Genomic DNA, 20,037 nt, shown 5'->3' on the forward strand with positions numbered 1-20,037 from the left:
TGGTCTCCTGGACACACAGTATGTCCACCTTCCTTCTCTGCATCATGTCGATCAACTCCCTAGCCTTCCCTGTCATAGTACCAACATTCAAAGTCCCTACTGTCAGTCCTACATTCTTAGCTTTCCTCTTCTCTCTTTGCCTACGAACACACCTTCCTCCTCTTCTTCTTCGTCTTCGACCAACAGTAGTCCAATTTCCACCGGTACCCTGTAGGTCAACAGCACAGTTGGTTAGCGACTGTCTTTTGGTTTGTTTATTTCTATCAGGCTAGCTAGCACTTTCTGTGGGAAATGGCTTATTTTGTTTATTATGTTGGCCTTGGTTCGCCCTGAGTTGTAGTGTCATGTTTTGTTTGACACTTTCTTTCGTTTAAAATAAATATCATTCTGTTGGAACATCTCGATCCTGGATTTTGGTTTGGGGATCGGAGAGGGAACATGCTAATTTATCTTTGTATGTTGCACCCTGACCCCCTAGACAGGGGCGTAACAGACCTGTACAGTTATAGTACTTTGTACTTTGCAACATTTATCTTCTTCTTAGCAAGTGTCATGCATTCTGCTTCTCCAGCGTTTTTAAGAGCTGTTGATGATGTCAAATGCAGCTTACGGCCACACCGCTCTCTAAGCGCCCGATCACGTCCGATCTCGGCAGCCAAATAGAGCCGGGCCTGGTTAGTACTTGGTAGGAAGACCGCCTGGGAATACCAGGTGCTGTAAGCTTTTTTGCTTGGGTTTACGGGCAGCACAAGCTGGTGTTACTGCCTATTTATTCATAGAAATTGTTCTATATTTTCATCAAATTTTGTTCTTTCATTGCTGTTTTGCTACTTTATTGGTTTGTCAACCATCGTGCTTCATTACTAGTAGACCATGTTACGGTCCTGGCCATATGTGTTGTTTTTATTTTGTTGTTCTTATAGGTGCCCTGCCTGATTGGCCGGATTGGGGGGCAGTACAGGAAGCTGATTGGTCCATCCTACACTTCCTGGAGTTTTAAAAGTACGGTTCCCAACAGCTAGCGAGGCTCTTTCTGGCAGCAGCACCTGTTTGCTGTTCTTGGTTTCCAAACCTTATTTAGCATTTTTGAATTGTTAGGTTTTATGCCGTGGTTTTGTTTATAAATTGTATATTTTGTAAATAGTATTAAATCTGTAGGGGTGAACTGCCATTTTCTTTGGACTGTTTTCACATTAGGGAGTTAGGGTTAGCGACTGTCTTTTGGTTTGTTTATTTCTATCAGGCTAGCTAGCACTTTCTGTGGGAAATGGCTTATTTTGTTTATTATGTTGGCCTTGGTTCGCCCTGAGTTGTAGTGTCATGTTTTGTTTGATACTTTCTTTCGTTTAAAATAAATATCATTCTGTTGGAACATCTCGATCCTGGATTTTGGTTTGGGGATCGGAGAGGGAACATGCTAATTTATCTTTGTATGTTGCACCCTGACCCCCTAGACAGGGGCGTAAAGGACCAGTACAATTATAGTACTTTGTACTTTGCCACATTTATCTTCTTCTTAGCAAGTGTCATGCATTCTGCTTCTCCAGCGTTTTTAAGAGCTGTTGATGATGTCAAATGCAGCTTACGGCCACACCGCTCTCTAAGCGCCCGATCTCGTCCGATCTCGGCAGCCAAATAGAGCCGGGCCTGGTTAGTACTTGGTAGGAAGACCGCCTGGGAATACCACATGCTGTAAGCTTCTTTGCTTGGGTTTACGGGCAGCACAAGCTGGTGTTACTGCCTATTTATTCATAGAAATTGTTCTATATTTTCATCAAATTTTGTTCTTTCATTGCTGTTTTGCTACTTTATTGGTTTGTCAACCATCGTGCTTCATTACTAGTAGACCATGTTACGGTCCTGGCCATATGTGTTGTTTTTATTTTGTTGTTCTTATAGGTGCCCTGCCTGATTGGCCGGATTGGGGGGCAGTACAGGAAGCTGATTGGTCCATCCTACACTTCCTGGAGTTTTAAAAGTACGGTTCCCAACAGCTAGCGAGGCTCTTTCTGGCAGCAGCACCTGTTTGCTGTTCTTGGTTTCCAAACCTTATTTAGCATTTTTGAATTGTTAGGTTTTATGCCGTGGTTTTGTTTATAAATTGTATATTTTGTAAATAGTATTAAATCTGTAGGGGTGAACTGCCATTTTCTTTGGACTGTTTTCACATTAGGGAGTTAGGGTTAGCGACTGTCTTTTGGTTTGTTTATTTCTATCAGGCTAGCTAGCACTTTCTGTGGGAAATGGCTTATTTTGTTTATTATGTTGGCCTTGGTTCGCCCTGAGTTGTAGTGTCATGTTTTGTTTGACACTTTCTTTCGTTTAAAATAAATATCATTCTGTTGGAACATCTCAATCCTGGATTTTGGTTTGGGGATCGGAGAGGGAACATGCTAATTTATCTTTGTATGTTTCACCCTGACCCCCTAGACAGGGGCGTAACAGACCAGTACAGTCATAGTACTTTGTACTTTGCCACATTTATCTTCTTCTTAACAAGTGTCATGCATTCTGCTTCTCTAGCGTTTTTGAGAGCTGTTGATGATGTCAAATGCAGCTTACGGCCACCCCGCTCTCTAAGCGCCCGATCTCGCCCGATCTCGTCCGATCTCGGCAGCCAAATAGGGCCGGGCCTGGTTAGTACTTGGTAGGAAGACCGCCTGGGAATACCAGGTGCTGTAAGCTTTTTTGCTTGGGTTTACGGGCAGCACAAGCTGGTGTTACATCCTATTTATTCATAGAAATTGTTCTATATTTTCATCAAATTTTGTTCTTTCATTGCTGTTTTGCTACTTTATTGGTTTGTCAACCATCGTGCTTCATTACTAATAGACCATGTTACCGTCCTGGCCATATGTGTTGTTTTTATTTTCTTGTTCTTATAGGTGCCCTGCCTGATTGGCCGGATTTGGGGGAAGTACAGGAAGCTGATTGGTCCATCCTACACTTCCTGGAGTTTTAAAAGTACGGTTCCCAACAGCTAGCGAGGCTCTTTCTGGCAGCAGCACCTGTTTGCTGTTCTTGCTTTCCAAACCTTATTTAGCATTTTTGAATTGTTTGGTTTTGTGCCGTGGTTTTGTTTATAAATTGTATATTTTGTAAATAGTATTAAATCTGTAGGGGTGGACTGCCATTTTCTTTTGATTGTTTTCTCTTGTTTTCACATTAGGGAGTTAGGGTTAGCGACTGTCTTTTGGTTTGTTTATTTCTATCAGGCTAGCTAGCACTTTCTGTGGGAAATGGCTTATTTTGTTTATTATGTTGGCCTTGGTTCGCCCTGAGTTGTAGTGTCATGTTTTGATTGACACTTTCTTTCGTTTAAAATAAATATCATTCTGTTGGAACATCTCGATCCTGGATTTTGGTTTGGGGATCGGAGAGGGAACATGCTAATTTATCTTTGTATGTTGCACCCTGAGCCCTTAGACAGGGGCGTAACCGACCAGTACAGTTATAGTACTTTGTACTTTGCCACATTTATCTTCTTCTTAGCAAGTGTCATGCATTCTGCTTCTCCAGCGTTTTTAAGAGCTGTTGATGATGTCAAATGCAGCTTACGGCCACACCGCTCTCTGAGCGCCCGATCTCGTCCGATCTCGGCAGCCAAATAGGGCCGGGCCTGGTTAGTACTTGGTAGGAAGACCGCCTGGGAATACATGGTGCTGTAAGCTTTTTTGCTTGGGTTTACGGGCAGCAGAAGCTGGTGTTACTGCCTATTTATTCATAGAAATTGTCCTATATTTTCATCAAATTTTGTTCTTTCATTGCTGTTTTGCTACTTTATTGGTTTGCCAACCATCGTGCTTCATTACTAGTAGACCATGTTACGGTCCTGGCCATATGTGTTGTTTTTATTTTCTTGTTCTTATAGGTGCCCTGCCTGATTGGCCGGATTTGGGGGCAGTACAGGAAGCTGATTGGTCCATCCTACACTTCCTGGAGTTTTAAAAGTACGGTTCCCAACAGCTAGCGAGGCTCTTTCTGGCATTAGCACCTGTTTGCTGTTCTTGGTTTCCAAATCTTATTTAGCATTTTTGAATTGTTAGGTTTTGTGCCGTGGTTTTGTTTATAAATTGTATATTTTTGTAAATAGTATTAAATCTGTAGGGGTGAACAGCCATTTTCTTTTGATTGTTTTCTCTTGTTTTCACATTAGGGAGTTAGGGTTAGCGACTGTCTTTTGGTTTGTTTATTTCTATCAGGCTAGCTAGCACTTTCTGTGGGAAATGGCTTATTTTGTTTATTATGTTGGCCTTGGTTCGCCCTGAGTTGTAGTGTCATGTTTTGTTTGACACTTTCTTTCTTTTAAAATAAATATCATTCTGTTGGAACATCTCGATCCTGGATTTTGGTTTGGGGATTGGAGAGGGAACATGCTAATTTATCTTTGTATGTTGCACCCTGAGCCCCTAGACAGGGGCGTAACCGACCAGTACAGTTATAGTACTTTGTACTTTGCCACATTTATCTTCTTCTTAGCAAGTGTCATGCATTCTGCTTCTCCAGCGTTTTTAAGAGCTGTTGATGATGTCAAATGCAGCTTACGGCCACACCGCTCTCTGAGCGCCCGATCTCGTCCGATCTCGGCAGCCAAATAGGGCCGGGCCTGGTTAGTACTTGGTAGGAAGACCGCCTGGGAATACCAGGTGCTGTAAGCTTTTTTGCTTGGGTTTACGGGCAGCACAAGCTGGTGTTACTGCCTATTTATTCATAGAAATTGTTCTATATTTTCATCAAATTTTGTTCTTTCATTGCTGTTTTGCTACTTTAATGGTTTGCCAACCATCGTGCTTCATTACTAGTAGACCATGTTACGGTCCTGGCCATATGTGTTGTTTTTATTTTCTTGTTCTTATAGGTGCCCTGCCTGATTGGCCGGATTTGGGGGAAGTACAGGAAGCTGATTGGTCCATGCTACACTTCCTGGAGTTTTAAAAGTACGGTTCCCAACAGCTAGCGAGGCTCTTTCTGGCAGTAGCACCTGTTTGCTGTTCTTGGTTTCCAAATCTTATTTAGCATTTTTGAATTGTTAGGTTTTGTGCCGTGGTTTTGTTTATAAATTGTATATTTTGTAAATAGTATTAAATCTGTAGGGGTGGACTGCCATTTTCTTTTGATTGTTTTCTCTTGTTTTCACATTAGGGAGTTAGGGTTAGCGACTGTCTTTTGGTTTGTTTATTTCTATCATGCTAGCTAGCACTTTCTGTGGGAAATGGATTATTTTGTTTATTATGTTGGCCTTGGTTCGCCCTGAGTTGTAGTGTCATGTTTTGTTTGACACTTTCTTTCGTTTAAAATAAATATCATTCTGTTGGAACATCTCAATCCTGGATTTTGGTTTGAGGATCGGAGAGGGAACATGCAAATTTATCTTTGTATGTTTCACCCTGACCCCCTAGACAGGGGCGTAACAGACCAGTACAGTTATAGTACTTTGTACTTTGCCACATTTATCTTCTTCTTAGCAAGTGTCATGCATTCTGCTTCTCCAGCGTTTTTAAGAGCTGTTGATGATGTCAAATGCAGCTTACGGCCACACCGCTCTCTAAGCGCCCGATCTCGTCCGATCTCGGCAGCCAAATAGAGCCGGGCCTGGTTAGTACTTGGTAGGAAGACCGCCTGGGAATACCAGGTGCTGTAAGCTTTTTTGCTTGGGTTTACGGGCAGCACAAGCTGGTGTTACTGCCTATTAATTCATAGAAATTGTTCTATATTTTCATCAAATTTTGTTCTTTCATTGCTGTTTTGCTACTTTATTGGTTTGCCAACCATCGTGCTTCATTACTAGTAGACCATGTTACGGTCCTGGCCATATGTGTTGTTTTTATTTTCTTGTTCTTATAGGTGCCCTGCCTGATTGGCCGGATTGGGGGGCAGTACAGGAAGCTGATTGGTCCATCCTACACTTCCTGGAGTTTTAAAAGTACGGTTCCCAACAGCTAGCGAGGCTCTTTCTGGCATCAGCACCTGTTTGCTGTTCTTGGTTTCTAAACCTTATTTAGCATTTTTGAATTGTTAGGTTTTGTGCCGTGGTTTTGTTTATAAATTGTATATTTTGTAAATAGTATTAAATCTGTAGGGGTGAACTGCCATTTTCTTTGGACTGTTTTCACATTAGGGAGTTAGGGTTAGCGACTGTCTTTTGGTTTGTTTATTTCTATCAGGCTAGCTAGCACTTTCTGTGGGAAATGGCTTATTTTGTTTATTATGTTGGCCTTGGTTCGCCCTGAGTTGTAGTGTCATGTTTTGTTTGACACTTTCTTTCGTTTAAAATAAATATCATTCTGTTGGAACATCTCGATCCTGGATTTTGGTTAGGGGATCGGAGAGGGAACATGCAAATTTATCTTTGTATGTTGCACCCTGAGCCCCTAGACAGGGGCGTAACAGACCAGTACAGTTATAGTACTTTGTACTTTGCCACATTTATCTTCTTCTTAGCAAGTGTCATGCATTCTGCTTCTCCAGCGTTTTTAAGAGCTGTTGATGATGTCAAATGCAGCTTACGGCCACACCGCTCTCTAAGCGCCCGATCTCGTCCGATCTCGGCAGCCAAATAGAGCCGGGCCTGGTTAGTACTTGGTAGGAAGACCGCCTGGGAATACCAGGTGCTGTAAGCTTTTTTGCTTGGGTTTACGGGCAGCACAAGCTGGTGTTACTGCCTATTTATTCATAGAAATTGTTCTATATTTTCATCAAATTTTGTTCTTTCATTGCTGTTTTGCTACTTTATTGGTTTGCCAACCATCGTGCTTCATTACTAGTAGACCATGTTACGGTCCTGGCCATATGTGTTGTTTTTATTTTCTTGTTCTTATAGGTGCCCTGCCTGATTGGCCGGATTTGGGGGAAGTACAGGAAGCTGATTGGTCCATCCTACACTTCCTGGAGTTTTAAAAGTACGGTTCCCAACAGCTAGCGAGGCTCTTTCTGGCATCAGCACCTGTTTGCTGTTCTTGGTTTCCAAACCTTATTTAGCATTTTTGAATTGTTAGGTTTTGTGCCGTGGTTTTGTTTATAAATTGTATATTTTGTAAATAGTATTAAATCTGTAGGGGTGAACTGCCATTTTCTTTGGACTGTTTTCACATTAGGGAGTTAGGGTTAGCGACTGTCTTTTGGTTTGTCTATTTCTATCAGGCTACCTAGCGCTTTCTGTGGGAAATGGCTTATTTTGTTTATTATGTTGGCCTTGGTTCGCCCTGAGTTGTAGTGTCATGTTTTGTTTGACACTTTCTTTCGTTTAAAATAAATATCATTCTGTTGGAACATCTCAATCCTGGATTTTGGTTTGAGGATCGGAGAGGGAACATGCAAATTTATCTTTGTATGTTTCACCCTGACCCCCTAGACAGGGGCGTAACAGACCAGTACAGTTATAGTACTTTGTACTTTGCCACATTTATCTTCTTCTTAGCAAGTGTCATGCATTCTGCTTCTCCAGCGTTTTTAAGAGCTGTTGATGATGTCAAATGCAGCTTACGGCCACACCGCTCTCTAAGCGCCCGATCACGTCCGATCTCGGCAGCCAAATAGAGCCGGGCCTGGTTAGTACATGGTAGGAAGACAGCCTGGGAATACCAGGTGCTGTAAGCTTTTTTGCTTGGGTTTACGGGCAGCACAAGCTGGTGTTACTGCCTATTTATTCATAGAAATTGTTCTATATTTTCATCAAATTTTGTTATTTCATTGCTGTTTTGCTACTTTATTGGTTTGTCAACCATTATGCTTCTTTACTACTAGACCAGTACCGTTTTAGTACTTTGCCACATTTATCTTCTTCTTAGCGAGTGTCATGCATTCTGCTTCTCCAGCGTTTTTAGGAGCTGTTGATGATGTCAAATGCAGCTTACGGCCACACCGCTCTCTAAGCGCCCGATCTCGTCCGATCTCGGCAGCCAAATAAGGCCGGGCCTAGTTAGTACTTGGTTCGAAGACCGCCTGGGAATACCAGGTGCTGTAAGCTTTTTTGCTTGGGTTTACGGGCAGCACAAGCTGGTGTTACTGCCTATTTATTCATAGAAATTGTTCCATATTTTCATCAAATTTTGTTCTTTCATTGCTATTTTGATACTTTATTGGTTTGTCAACCATCGTGCTTCATTACTAGTAGACCATGTTACGGTCCTGGCCATATGTGTTTTTTTTTTTTTGTTGTTCTTATAGGTGCCCTGCCTGATTGGCCGGATTGGGGGGCAGTACAGGAAGCTGATTGGTCCATCCTACACTTCCTGGAGTTTTAAAAGTACGGTTCCCAACAGCTAGCGAGGCTCTTTCTGGCAGCAGCACCTGTTTGCTGTTTTTGGTTCCCAAACCTGGTTGCAGACAGAGGTGTGGTTTCTCTCTAGAGCGAGCAGTGACGGACCCGCGCATGAGCCTGTTTTGGCGGGCTTTTTCAGTTTGCTTGTGTTTTTTGTCGTAATTTAACTAAATAGTATAGAGATTTCGATTTTGTTTATGTTACTAATCCCCCCGGCGGAGTTGCTCCGTTCGGGGGCGCTTTCATTTTGCCTTTTTCTTTTTTATTTTATTTTGGTTTTGTTTTTTTGCCGAGTGTTACTCGATTCGCCAAGCTACGTAAAATGGAGAATGGCGGAGAAAGACGAGGTAAATTGACGGAGGACGCTGTGAAAATTGTGGCTCCTACCATGAGATGTCGGGGGGAAACGGCAATGCCAGCCGAAATAGAGTACGGAGCGGGAGGAAGCAAACGCCAGGCCGTGGAGCAGGGAGAGAAGAGAAATGGCGGGCAAGTTCCGGGCTTGTCAATGCAGAGGATTACTTCAGCAAAGAGGACGGGGAAAGGAGTGGATTTGGTCGGAGAGCAGCGGCAGAATAGGTTGGAGATTGATGGCATTTGTGTGGATGGAAAACATCAGGAGGAACGGGCGAGGATGCAGACGGAGATGAGCGGAAGACGGGAGACAATGAGAGAAAAAAGGTACGAAAAAGATTTGACTGTATTGGCAGAGGTGGTTGGTGAAGAGAAGGTGAAAACGATGGAACTGTTACGAGCAATACGTGATGTGTGTGGAGGCATAGTTGCGCTGCGTGAGACCGGATCGAATAAATATGAGGTGACGGTAAAAAGTGAAGCTGGAAAGAAAAGGCTACTGGATGGATTTAAAGTTGGTAAAGCGGTGGTAATGGTAAAAACATTAGCAATTGATGAACTGGTGGTGTCTTTTTTGAATTTGCCGGCGTATATAACGGACGAGGAAATTATGGAAAAACTGGACGTGTGGGGAGTGAGAGCGATCTCGCCTATTAAAAGGAGGATGTGGCCCGGGACTGATGTGGCGGACGGTACAAGATATATGAAGGTAAAGTTTAATGAAACTGTGCAGTCACTGCCCTACTCAGCGAAATTCATGACAGCTAATGGTCCGGAGTATTTTAGAGTAATTCACAATAATCAAGTGAAAGTTTGTCGGATGTGCTTACAGCCGGGACACATCGTGAGGGACTGTCCGGATTTCACCTGTTTTAAATGTAATAAACAGGGACATTATGCACGTGAGTGTGATGCCAGGATGCACAGATGTATGGAATGTCATAGCTCCACAGAGGAATGTCAATGTAAAAATATAGATGAAGGGAATGGGGAGGGTAGCAGGGAATCCATCTCCGAGGATGACAGGAGTGAGGTTAGACCTGTAGAGGAGCCAGAGCTGAATATGGGCAGCGAGAGTGAACAGGAGGATGAGGTGGTGTTGGAGACGCAGGGCGGTGACCTGCCTGTGCGGGAGGAACATGGGAGTGAAAGAGAGGATGTGTTGGGATCTAGTATGGATCAAGTGCTGGCAGAGTGGAGCGGGGATAGGGCGGGTCACCCTGAAGGGGGTTGGCTGAGCCCATCTTGGCTCGCTTCACAGAAGGTCCCCTCTCATAATGGAATACCACCCGCCCCTAGAGAGGAAGACTCGGATGCTGCCCTGCTGGCTCCCCAGGCTGACAGTATAGAGTCAGATTCGGAGATGGATGTTCAGCAGATAAAGCAGGTTAGAAAACGTCCACAGCAAGAGAAATCAGGGAGGAGTGAGGGAGGGAATAGAGGCAAAGGGAAAAAACAGCTTAGGAAATGACCTTTTTAATCGGTGTTTACTTGATAATGCTGCTTCAATCGCAAAATTTAAACGGGTTAACAAATATTGGGAAAATAGAGCAACTCTGTGGAGAAATGGCATGCGACATCTTGTGTGTCCAGGAATGTAGGTGGTCCATGGACAAAATAGACACTATAAAATCTTTTTGGAGAGGGGAGCTCTTTTACTCCCTCTCCTCAAACAAAACTGCTGGAGTGGCAATTTTTGTAAAGCCGGGTGTGTGTGAGAGTATTGTGGAGATTTTTAAGGATGGACAGGGTAGACTAATTGTTATTGATATAATACATTATAATAAAAAATATAGAATTCTGAATTTGTACGGTCCGAACAGTGAACCTGAAAGGAGAGGTTTCTTTGAGCGCTGCAAAAGGTGGACAGATGATCGCTCGGTAGTGATAGGAGATTGGAATGTTGCTCTGACTAAGGCGGACGTAGGAGTTAATAATAAATTTAAACAAGACATTAGTAGATCGGCTGTTTTTGTATGGATGGATGAGTGTGATTTGATAGATGCGTGGAGAGTGCTGAACCCCGGCACCCGGGCGTATTCGCGCAGGCAAGTGGTATTGGGCAGGCTAAAGCAATCCAGGATTGACCTGTGTTTGTTGGCGTCGAGTTTGGTGCAAGAATTAAATGAGTGTAAATATTGTTTTTGTTCCTGGAGTGATCATGCCTGTTTAAAGGTGACTCTAGGGGAGGGTGGTATGCAAAGGAATGGGGGCCTGTGGTGTTTTAACACTTCCCTCCTTGAAGATCAAGTTTTTAAAGATAAAATGAAGTCTTTTCTCTCTGCTCTATGTGATGAGAGTGATTATGTCGTGGATATCATTGAGTGGTGGGAGCGCACCAAATTTAAAATTAAAAAGCGTTGTATCGCTCTGAGCAGAGAGAAGAGGCTGAGGGAAAAGACAGAGGAGGCTGAGCTGAGACATCATCTAAAAGAGGAGCTTGAGCTTATTGAGGCTGAGTGTGACCGTCCCTTGGATGTCTATCTTGGATTGAGGGAGCAGCTGAGACGGTTAGATGAGAGAAAATGCAGAGGCGCAATGATCCGCAGTAAAGCACAACACATGTTGAAAGGGGAGCGCTGTACTGCTTTTTTTCTAGGTTTGGAAAAAAGGAAACAGGCAAAAACATACATACCAGAAATAAAAGACCTTGATGGAAACACACATACTGATATAGTGGATATTTTACAAGCAATACAAGACTACTACGCTAATTTGTTTAGCAAACAACATATTAAAAAAGCACAAATGGGCACAGTATTAGGAAAAATTGGCTGCTCCCTCAGTCACGAGGATGCGGCTCTGTGTGATGGTGACATTCAGATTGAAGAAGTGAGAGCAGCGATTGGAAGCCTTAATACATCTAAAAGCCCGGGTGTGGATGGTCTCTCAGCTGAGTTTTACCAACATTTCAGCAACATACTGGCCCCCGTCCTCTGCAGGCTATACTCTGCCATGCAGGAGGAGAACAGGTGCGCGGAGTCTTTTTTAAGGGGTGTGATCACTCTAGTTTATAAAAACAAAGGCGCCAGAGATGACCTGGCAAATTATAGGCCAATTAGTCTGCTCAATACTGACTATAAGATCCTCGCTAAGGTGCTAGGGTTCAGGCTTAAGGGAGTGATTGGCTCGATAGTTGGGCCTACCCAGACTTACAGCATTCCGGGGAGGGATATCGCTGACTGCATTTTGTCAACAAAATTCTCATTGGAGAATTTAATGGCTACAGGAGGTATATACCTTAATGTAGATCTAGAGAAGGCATTTGACAGAGTGAGTCACGATTTTCTCTTCGAGTGTCTGGGGGTTTTTGGGTTCGGCCCAACTTTTCGAGGGTGGATGAAGTTACTGTACAGCCGAGCTACTAGTGTCGTGAAGTGCAATGGCTTCGTGACAGATCCCGTCCCCTTAGAAAGATCAGTGAGACAGGGGTGCCCCCTATCAGCTATGCTCTATGCAATAGTGGCAGAACCTCTAGCACAGTCAATTATATCTGACTCTCAAATAATTGGGATCACGTCGCCCAGAGGAACTGATTTCAAAATAGCACAATATGCAGATGATATTAACATCATGGTCAGGGATGGGGATAGTTTGCGAAGGGTTTTGCAACATCTAGATGCATATGAGCAAGCTGCGGGAGCACGGGTAAATAAGGACAAATCGAGTTTGATCCTGGGGCCTGGTACTGTTCTTGGGGAGGAAGGCCAGCATTTTAAAAGGGGCGGGCCTGAGGTTAAAGTACTTGGTGTATATTTGGGCTCACAACCAGAAGACAGCAGTCGTAGATCCTGGGAAGAGCAGGTTGCGGGGTGTAGATCAAGGCTCGCACTGTGGAGAATGAGGGGATTAGGTTTAAAAGGGAAAATCACTGTAATAAATGCAGTAATTGTGCCGAGACTTGTCTACACCATGCAGGTTTGTCACCTGCCGAGTGATGTACTGGTACGCCTGAGCAGCGCTATTGAGGATTTTCTATGGAAGGGGAGAGCAATGAAAATTGCACATAAGACACTGGTCGGGCCGTACAAAAAGGGGGGACTCAAACTGTGTAATTTAAAAGCAAAATTGAAGTCATTAAGAATAAAACTGTTTAAGAAAATGCTGAGCCAGAAAACTAAAAACATATGGGAGGATTATTTGTATGATGATGTACTGAAAAGAGGTATGTGCGGCTTTTACAATCTATGTAGCGTCACACTCGGCCGGCCTATTGTGGGAACATGTCCACTCTTCCAGGAGGCGGCTGAGGCATGGGTGGAAATCCTGCCCCAGTTGGAGTGTGTAATTACATCAAAACAAAGTGTGTTAAACCAGCCCATCTTTGGGAACCCCTGCCTCAGCGGCCGAGAGGGATGTAAGGCCGGTCGGGGCATCTTGACTGAGGCGCTACATCAGATTAAAGATGTTTTAGACCAGACAGGGGCTCCTAGCCCTCTTGCGGTATTTAGTAAAATTAGGATGAAAGGGTTTAATATAAAAAAGGCTAGAGTTGTTCGATTTTGTGATGATTTATTAGAGCGAATGCCGCAAGAGTGGAAAGAGTGGTTGTCGGAAGTGGATGAGGATCGGGTGGAGGACGACGAGCTGGATTTTGCTCTGACCTGTGACGTCAAAAACAGAAAACTGCAAGATTTACAATCAAAATTTTGGTATAGGGTTTTAATTAACAAAATATTCCAAGAACCTACAGCAAACACTGCATGGTCTCATCTCTTTCTTACCCGTCCCGTCTCTGAAATTTGGTCAAATATACACAGTAAGTGGCTTCCCCCTGCAATAACAAACTCAAACTTCCTGCTGCGTCACAGAAGGGTGCTGGTTTCTGTCGTCCTTCACCAGATAAGTAAAAGCACGTATGCGAGAACCTGTCCGGTCTGTAGGGTGGAAGATGAAGATTTTAACCACTTTATGCTATACTGTACAGTCACACGGGATTTCAGGGACTGGGTTAAAACGTTGTTAATCAATAAGTGTAAACTGCCTAAGTTAGAAGGGGAAGCATGGGACTGGGTGTGGTGCTTTGGGAAACAAAAAGGTGATAAAAGATGTAATGTTGGTTTAATCAATTTTTTATTGAGTGTAGCACGTCATGTGTTGTATGTTGGTAGAAATTATGCTTTGTATGGGGGGAAAAGGACAAACAGGGTGGGTTTTTTTCAAAATATGGTGACACATTACATGAGAATTCTGTTTTCAGTGGATGAGGATGAGTTTATAGCTAGGTGGGGGGCAAGGAATGATTTATGTGAGCTGGATGGGGAGGGTAGATTGCACTTCGATTTTGGGTGAATTTATTTAACCTTGTAGTATATGGGCGTATATATTTAAGAATGTATGTGTGTATGTAGGTGTATGTATATATGTATATATATGTGTGTATGTATATATATGTATGTATACATGTATATATGTGCATACAAATATGTGGAAAAAAGGGGAAGAGGCTTGCTTTGCTTTAATTTGTTTGATTTACTGTTAAAAAGACGAATGAATTTACTCTTTTTCTTTATGTTTCTCTGTATATAGTTAATTTTTATTTTGTAAAGTGTATTTTTGATAATAAAAAGATAAAAAAATAAAAAAATAAAAAAAAAATAAAAAAAAAAAAATAAGCGCCCGATCTCGTCCGATCTCGGCAGCCAAATAGAGCCGGGCCTGGTTAGTACTTGGTAGGAAGACCGCCTGGGAATACCAGGTGCTGTAAGCTTTTTTGCTTGGGTTTACGGGCAGCACAAGCTGGTGTTACTGCCTATTTATTCATAGAAATTGTTCTATATTTTCATCAAATTTTGTTCTTTCATTGCTGTTTTGCTGCTTTATTGGTTTGTCAACCATCGTGCTTCTTTACTACTAGACCGGTACCGTTTTAGTACTTTGCCACATGTATCTTCTTCTTAGCGAATGTCATGCATTCTGCTTCTCCAGCGTTTTTAGGAGCTGTTGATGATATCAAATGCAGCTTACGGCCACACCGCTCTCGAAGCGCCCGATCTCGTCCGATCTCGGCAGCCAAATAGGGCCGGGCCTTGTTAGTACTTGGTAGGAAGACCGCCTGGGAATACCAGGTGCTGTAAGCTTTTTTGCTTGGGTTTACGGGCAGCACAAGCTGGTGTTACTGCCTATTTATTCATAGAAATTGTTCTATATTTTCATCAAATTTTGTTCTTTCATTGCTGTTTTGCTACATTATTGGTTTGTCAACCATCGTGCTTCATTACTAGTAGACCATGTTACGGTCCTGGCCATATGTGTTGTTTTTATTTTGTTGTTCTTATAGGTGCCCTGCCTGATTGGCCGGATTGAGGGGCAGTACAGGAAGCTGATTGGTCCATCCTACACTTCCTGGAGTTTTAAAAGTACAGTTCCCAACAGCTAGCGAGGCTCTTTCTGGCAGCAGCACCTGTTTGCTGTTCTTGGTTTCCAAACCTTATTTAGCATTTTTGAATTGTTAGGTTTTGTGCCGTGGTTTTGTTTATAAATTGTATATTTTTGTAAATAGTATTAAATCTGTAGGGGTGAACAGCCATTTTCTTTTGATTGTTTTCTCTTGTTTTCACATTAGGGAGTTAGGGTTAGCGACTGTCTTTTGGTTTGTTTATTTCTATCAGGCTAGCTAGCACTTTCTGTGGGAAATGGCTTATTTTGTTTATTATGTTGGCCTTGGTTCGCCCTGAGTTGTAGTGTCATGTTTTGTTTGACACTTTCTTTCTTTTAAAATAAATATCATTCTGTTGGAACATCTCGATCCTGGATTTTGGTTTGGGGATTGGAGAGGGAACATGCTAATTTATCTTTGTATGTTGCACCCTGAGCCCCTAGACAGGGGCGTAACCGACCAGTACAGTTATAGTACTTTGTACTTTGCCACATTTATCTTCTTCTTAGCAAGTGTCATGCATTCTGCTTCTCCAGCGTTTTTAAGAGCTGTTGATGATGTCAAATGCAGCTTACGGCCACACCGCTCTCTGAGCGCCCGATCTCGTCCGATCTCGGCAGCCAAATAGGGCCGGGCCTGGTTAGTACTTGGTAGGAAGACCGCCTGGGAATACCAGGTGCTGTAAGCTTTTTTGCTTGGGTTTACGGGCAGCACAAGCTGGTGTTACTGCCTATTTATTCATAGAAATTGTCCTATATTTTCATCAAATTTTGTTCTTTCATTGCTGTTTTGCTACTTTATTGGTTTGCCAACCATCGTGCTTCATTACTAGTAGACCATGTTACGGTCCTGGCCATATGTGTTGTTTTTATTTTCTTGTTCTTATAGGTGCCCTGCCTGATTGGCCGGATTTGGGGGCAGTACAGGAAGCTGATTGGTCAATCCTACACTTCCTGGAGTTTTAAAAGTACGGTTCCCAACAGCTAGCGAGGCTCTTTCTGGCATCAGCACCTGTTTGCTGTTCTTGGTTTCCAAATCTTATTTAGCATTTTTGAATTGTTAGGTTTTGTGCCGTGGTTTTGTTTATAAATTGTATATTTTGTAAATAGTATTAAATCTGTAGGGGTGGACTGCCATTTTCTTTTGATTGTTTTCTCTTGTTTTCACATTAGGGAGTTAGGGTTAGCGACTGTCTTTTGGTTTGTTTATTTCTATCAGGCTAGCTAGCGCTTTCTGTGGGAAATGGCTTATTTTGTTTATTATGTTGGCCTTGGTTCGCCCTGAGTTGTAGTGTCATGTTTTGTTTGACACTTTCTTTCGTTTAAAATAAATATCATTCTGTTGGAACATCTCAATCCTGGATTTTGGTTTGAGGATCGGAGAGGGAACATGCAAATTTATCTTTGTATGTTTCACCCTGACCCCCTAGACAGGGGCGTAACAGACCAGTACAGTTATAGTACTTTGTACTTTGCCACATTTATCTTCTTCTTAGCAAGTGTCATGCATTCTGCTTCTCCAGCGTTTTTAAGAGCTGTTGATGATGTCAAATGCAGCTTACGGCCACACCGCTCTCTAAGCGCCCGATCTCGTCCGATCTCGGCAGCCAAATAGAGCCGGGCCTGGTTAGTACTTGGTAGGAAGACCGCCTGGGAATACCAGGTGCTGTAAGCTTTTTTGCTTGGGTTTACGGGCAGCACAAGCTGGTGTTACTGCCTATTTATTCATAGAAATTGTTCTATATTTTCATCAAATTTTGTTCTTTCATTGCTGTTTTGCTACTTTATTGGTTTGCCAACCATCGTGCTTCATTACTAGTAGACCATGTTACGGTCCTGGCCATATGTGTTGTTTTTATTTTCTTGTTCTTATAGGTGCCCTGCCTGATTGGCCGGATTTGGGGGAAGTACAGGAAGCTGATTGGTCCATCCTACACTTCCTGGAGTTTTAAAAGTACGGTTCCCAACAGCTAGCGAGGCTCTTTCTGGCATCAGCACCTGTTTGCTGTTCTTGGTTTCCAAACCTTATTTAGCATTTTTGAATTGTTAGGTTTTGTGCCGTGGTTTTGTTTATAAATTGTATATTTTGTAAATAGTATTAAATCTGTAGGGGTGAACTGCCATTTTCTTTGGACTGTTTTCACATTAGGGAGTTAGGGTTAGCGACTGTCTTTTGGTTTGTTTATTTCTATCAGGCTAGCTAGCGCTTTCTGTGGGAAATGGCTTATTTTGTTTATTATGTTGGCCTTGGTTCGCCCTGAGTTGTAGTGTCATGTTTTGTTTGACACTTTCTTTCGTTTAAAATAAATATCATTCTGTTGGAACATCTCGATCCTGGATTTTGGTTTGGGGATCGGAGAGGGAACATGCTAATTTATCTTTGTATGTTGCACCCTGAGCCCCTAGACAGGGGCGTAACAGACCAGTACAGTTATAGTACTTTGTACTTTGCCACATTTATCTTCTTCTTAGCAAGTGTCATGCATTCTGCTTCTCCAGCGTTTTTAAGAGCTGTTGATGATGTCAAATGCAGCTTACGGCCACACCGCTCTTTAAGCGCCCGATCTCGTCCGATCTCGGCAGCCAAATAGGGCCGGGCCTGGTTAGTACTTGGTAGGAAGACCGCCTGGGAATACCAGGTGCTGTAAGCTTTTTTGCTTGGGTTTACGGGCAGCACAAGCTGGTGTTACTGCCTATTTATTCATAGAAATTGTTCTATATTTTCATCAAATTTTGTTCTTTCATTGCTGTTTTGCTACTTTATTGGTTTGCCAACCATCGTGCTTCATTACTAGTAGACCATGTTACGGTCCTGGCCATATGTGTTGTTTTTATTTTCTTGTTCTTATAGGTGCCCTGCCTGATTGGCCGGATTTGGGGGAAGTACAGGAAGCTGATTGGTCCATCCTACACTTCCTGGAGTTTTAAAAGTACGGTTCCCAACAGCTAGCGAGGCTCTTTCTGGCATCAGCACCTGTTTGCTGTTCTTGGTTTCCAAACCTTATTTAGCATTTTTGAATTGTTAGGTTTTGTGCCGTGGTTTTGTTTATAAATTGTATATTTTGTAAATAGTATTAAATCTGTAGGGGTGAACTGCCATTTTCTTTGGACTGTTTTCACATTAGGGAGTTAGGGTTAGCGACTGTCTTTTGGTTTGTTTATTTCTATCAGGCTAGCTAGCACTTTCTGTGGGAAATGGCTTATTTTGTTTATTATGTTGGCCTTGGTTCGCCCTGAGTTGTAGTGTCATGTTTTGTTTGACACTTTCTTTCGTTTAAAATAAATATCATTCTGTTGGAACATCTCGATCCTGGATTTTGGTTTGGGGATCGGAGAGGGAACATGCTAATTTATCTTTGTATGTTGCACCCTGAGCCCCTAGACAGGGGCGTAACAGACCAGTACAGTTATAGTACTTTGTACTTTGCCACATTTATCTTCTTCTTAGCAAGTGTCATGCATTCTGCTTCTCCAGCGTTTTTAAGAGCTGTTGATGATGTCAAATGCAGCTTACGGCCACACCGCTCTCTAAGCGCCCGATCTCGTCCGATCTCGGCAGCCAAATAGGGCCGGGCCTGGTTAGTACTTGGTAGGAAGACCGCCTGGGAATACCAGGTGCTGTAAGCTTTTTTGCTTGGGTTTACGGGCAGCACAAGCTGGTGTTACTGCCTATTTATTCATAGAAATTGTTCTATATTTTCATCAAATTTTGTTCTTTCATTGCTGTTTTGCTACTTTATTGGTTTGCCAACCATCGTGCTTCATTACTAGTAGACCATGTTACGGTCCTGGCCATATGTGTTGTTTTTATTTTCTTGTTCTTATAGGTGCCCTGCCTGATTGGCCGGATTGGGGGGCAGTACAGGAAGCTGATTGGTCCATCCTACACTTACTGGAGTTTTAAAAGTACGGTTCCCAACAGCTAGCGAGGCTCTTTCTGGCATCAGCACCTGTTTGCTGTTCTTGGTTTCTAAACCTTATTCAGCATTTTTGAATTGTTAGGTTTTGTGCCGTGGTTTTGTTTATAAATTGTATATTTTGTAAATAGTATTAAATCTGTAGGGGTGAACTGCCATTTTCTTTGGACTGTTTTCACATTAGGGAGTTAGGGTTAGCGACTGTCTTTTGGTTTGTTTATTTCTATCAGGCTAGCTAGCACTTTCTGTGGGAAATGGCTTATTTTGTTTATTATGTTGGCCTTGGTTCGCCCTGAGTTGTAGTGTCATGTTTTGTTTGACACTTTCTTTCGTTTAAAATAAATATCATTCTGTTGGAACATCTCGATCCTGGATTTTGGTTTGGGGATCGGAGAGGGAACATGCTAATTTATCTTTGTATGTTGCACCCTGAGCCCCTAGACAGGGGCGTAACAGACCAGTACAGTTATAGTACTTTGTACTTTGCCACATTTATCTTCTTCTTAGCAAGTGTCATGCATTCTGCTTCTCCAGCGTTTTTAAGAGCTGTTGATGATGTCAAATGCAGCTTACGGCCACACCGCTCTTTAAGCGCTCGATCTCGTCCGATCTCGGCAGCCAAATAGGGCCGGGCCTGGTTAGTACTTGGTAGGAAGACCGCCTGGGAATACCAGGTGCTGTAAGCTTTTTTGCTTGGGTTTACGGGCAGCACAAGCTGGTGTTACTGCCTATTTATTCATAGAAATTGTTCTATATTTTCATCAAATTTTGTTCTTTCATTGCTGTTTTGCTACTTTATTGGTTTGCCAACCATCGTGCTTCATTACTAGTAGACCATGTTACGGTCCTGGCCATATGTGTTGTTTTTATTTTCTTGTTCTTATAGGTGCCCTGCCTGATTGGCCGGATTTGGGGGAAGTACAGGAAGCTGATTGGTCCATCCTACACTTCCTGGAGTTTTAAAAGTACGGTTCCCAACAGCTAGCGAGGCTCTTTCTGGCATCAGCACCTGTTTGCTGTTCTTGGTTTCCAAACCTTATTTAGCATTTTTGAATTGTTAGGTTTTGTGCCGTGGTTTTGTTTATAAATTGTATATTTTGTAAATAGTATTAAATCTGTAGGGGTGAA

General features: G+C 42.7%; 15 pseudogenes; all 15 read left to right on the top strand.

The window, feature by feature from the left end:
• The first annotated feature begins 604 nt into the window (after positions 1 to 604).
• Positions 605 to 723, top strand: LOC137116884 (5S ribosomal RNA; annotated as a pseudogene).
• Positions 724 to 1,580: 857 nt separating this feature from the next.
• On the top strand, positions 1,581 to 1,699 carry LOC137117014 (5S ribosomal RNA; annotated as a pseudogene).
• An 857-nt stretch (positions 1,700 to 2,556) lies between these two features.
• On the top strand, positions 2,557 to 2,685 carry LOC137117035 (5S ribosomal RNA; annotated as a pseudogene).
• Positions 2,686 to 3,552: 867 nt separating this feature from the next.
• LOC137117007 (5S ribosomal RNA) lies at positions 3,553 to 3,671 on the top strand (annotated as a pseudogene).
• An 868-nt stretch (positions 3,672 to 4,539) lies between these two features.
• On the top strand, positions 4,540 to 4,658 carry LOC137116910 (5S ribosomal RNA; annotated as a pseudogene).
• An 867-nt stretch (positions 4,659 to 5,525) lies between these two features.
• Positions 5,526 to 5,644, top strand: LOC137116789 (5S ribosomal RNA; annotated as a pseudogene).
• An 857-nt stretch (positions 5,645 to 6,501) lies between these two features.
• On the top strand, positions 6,502 to 6,620 carry LOC137116790 (5S ribosomal RNA; annotated as a pseudogene).
• Positions 6,621 to 7,477: 857 nt separating this feature from the next.
• LOC137117022 (5S ribosomal RNA) lies at positions 7,478 to 7,596 on the top strand (annotated as a pseudogene).
• Positions 7,597 to 7,847: 251 nt separating this feature from the next.
• Positions 7,848 to 7,966, top strand: LOC137117029 (5S ribosomal RNA; annotated as a pseudogene).
• A 6,609-nt stretch (positions 7,967 to 14,575) lies between these two features.
• Positions 14,576 to 14,694, top strand: LOC137116965 (5S ribosomal RNA; annotated as a pseudogene).
• Positions 14,695 to 15,562: 868 nt separating this feature from the next.
• On the top strand, positions 15,563 to 15,681 carry LOC137116912 (5S ribosomal RNA; annotated as a pseudogene).
• Positions 15,682 to 16,548: 867 nt separating this feature from the next.
• On the top strand, positions 16,549 to 16,667 carry LOC137116791 (5S ribosomal RNA; annotated as a pseudogene).
• An 857-nt stretch (positions 16,668 to 17,524) lies between these two features.
• On the top strand, positions 17,525 to 17,643 carry LOC137116808 (5S ribosomal RNA; annotated as a pseudogene).
• An 857-nt stretch (positions 17,644 to 18,500) lies between these two features.
• Positions 18,501 to 18,619, top strand: LOC137116883 (5S ribosomal RNA; annotated as a pseudogene).
• Positions 18,620 to 19,476: 857 nt separating this feature from the next.
• Positions 19,477 to 19,595, top strand: LOC137116892 (5S ribosomal RNA; annotated as a pseudogene).
• The last annotated feature ends 442 nt before the right edge of the window (positions 19,596 to 20,037 follow it).

This window comes from Channa argus, unplaced genomic scaffold (genome assembly GCF_033026475.1).
Source record: "Channa argus isolate prfri unplaced genomic scaffold, Channa argus male v1.0 Contig032, whole genome shotgun sequence".
Taxonomy (NCBI): Eukaryota; Metazoa; Chordata; class Actinopteri; order Anabantiformes; family Channidae; genus Channa; species Channa argus.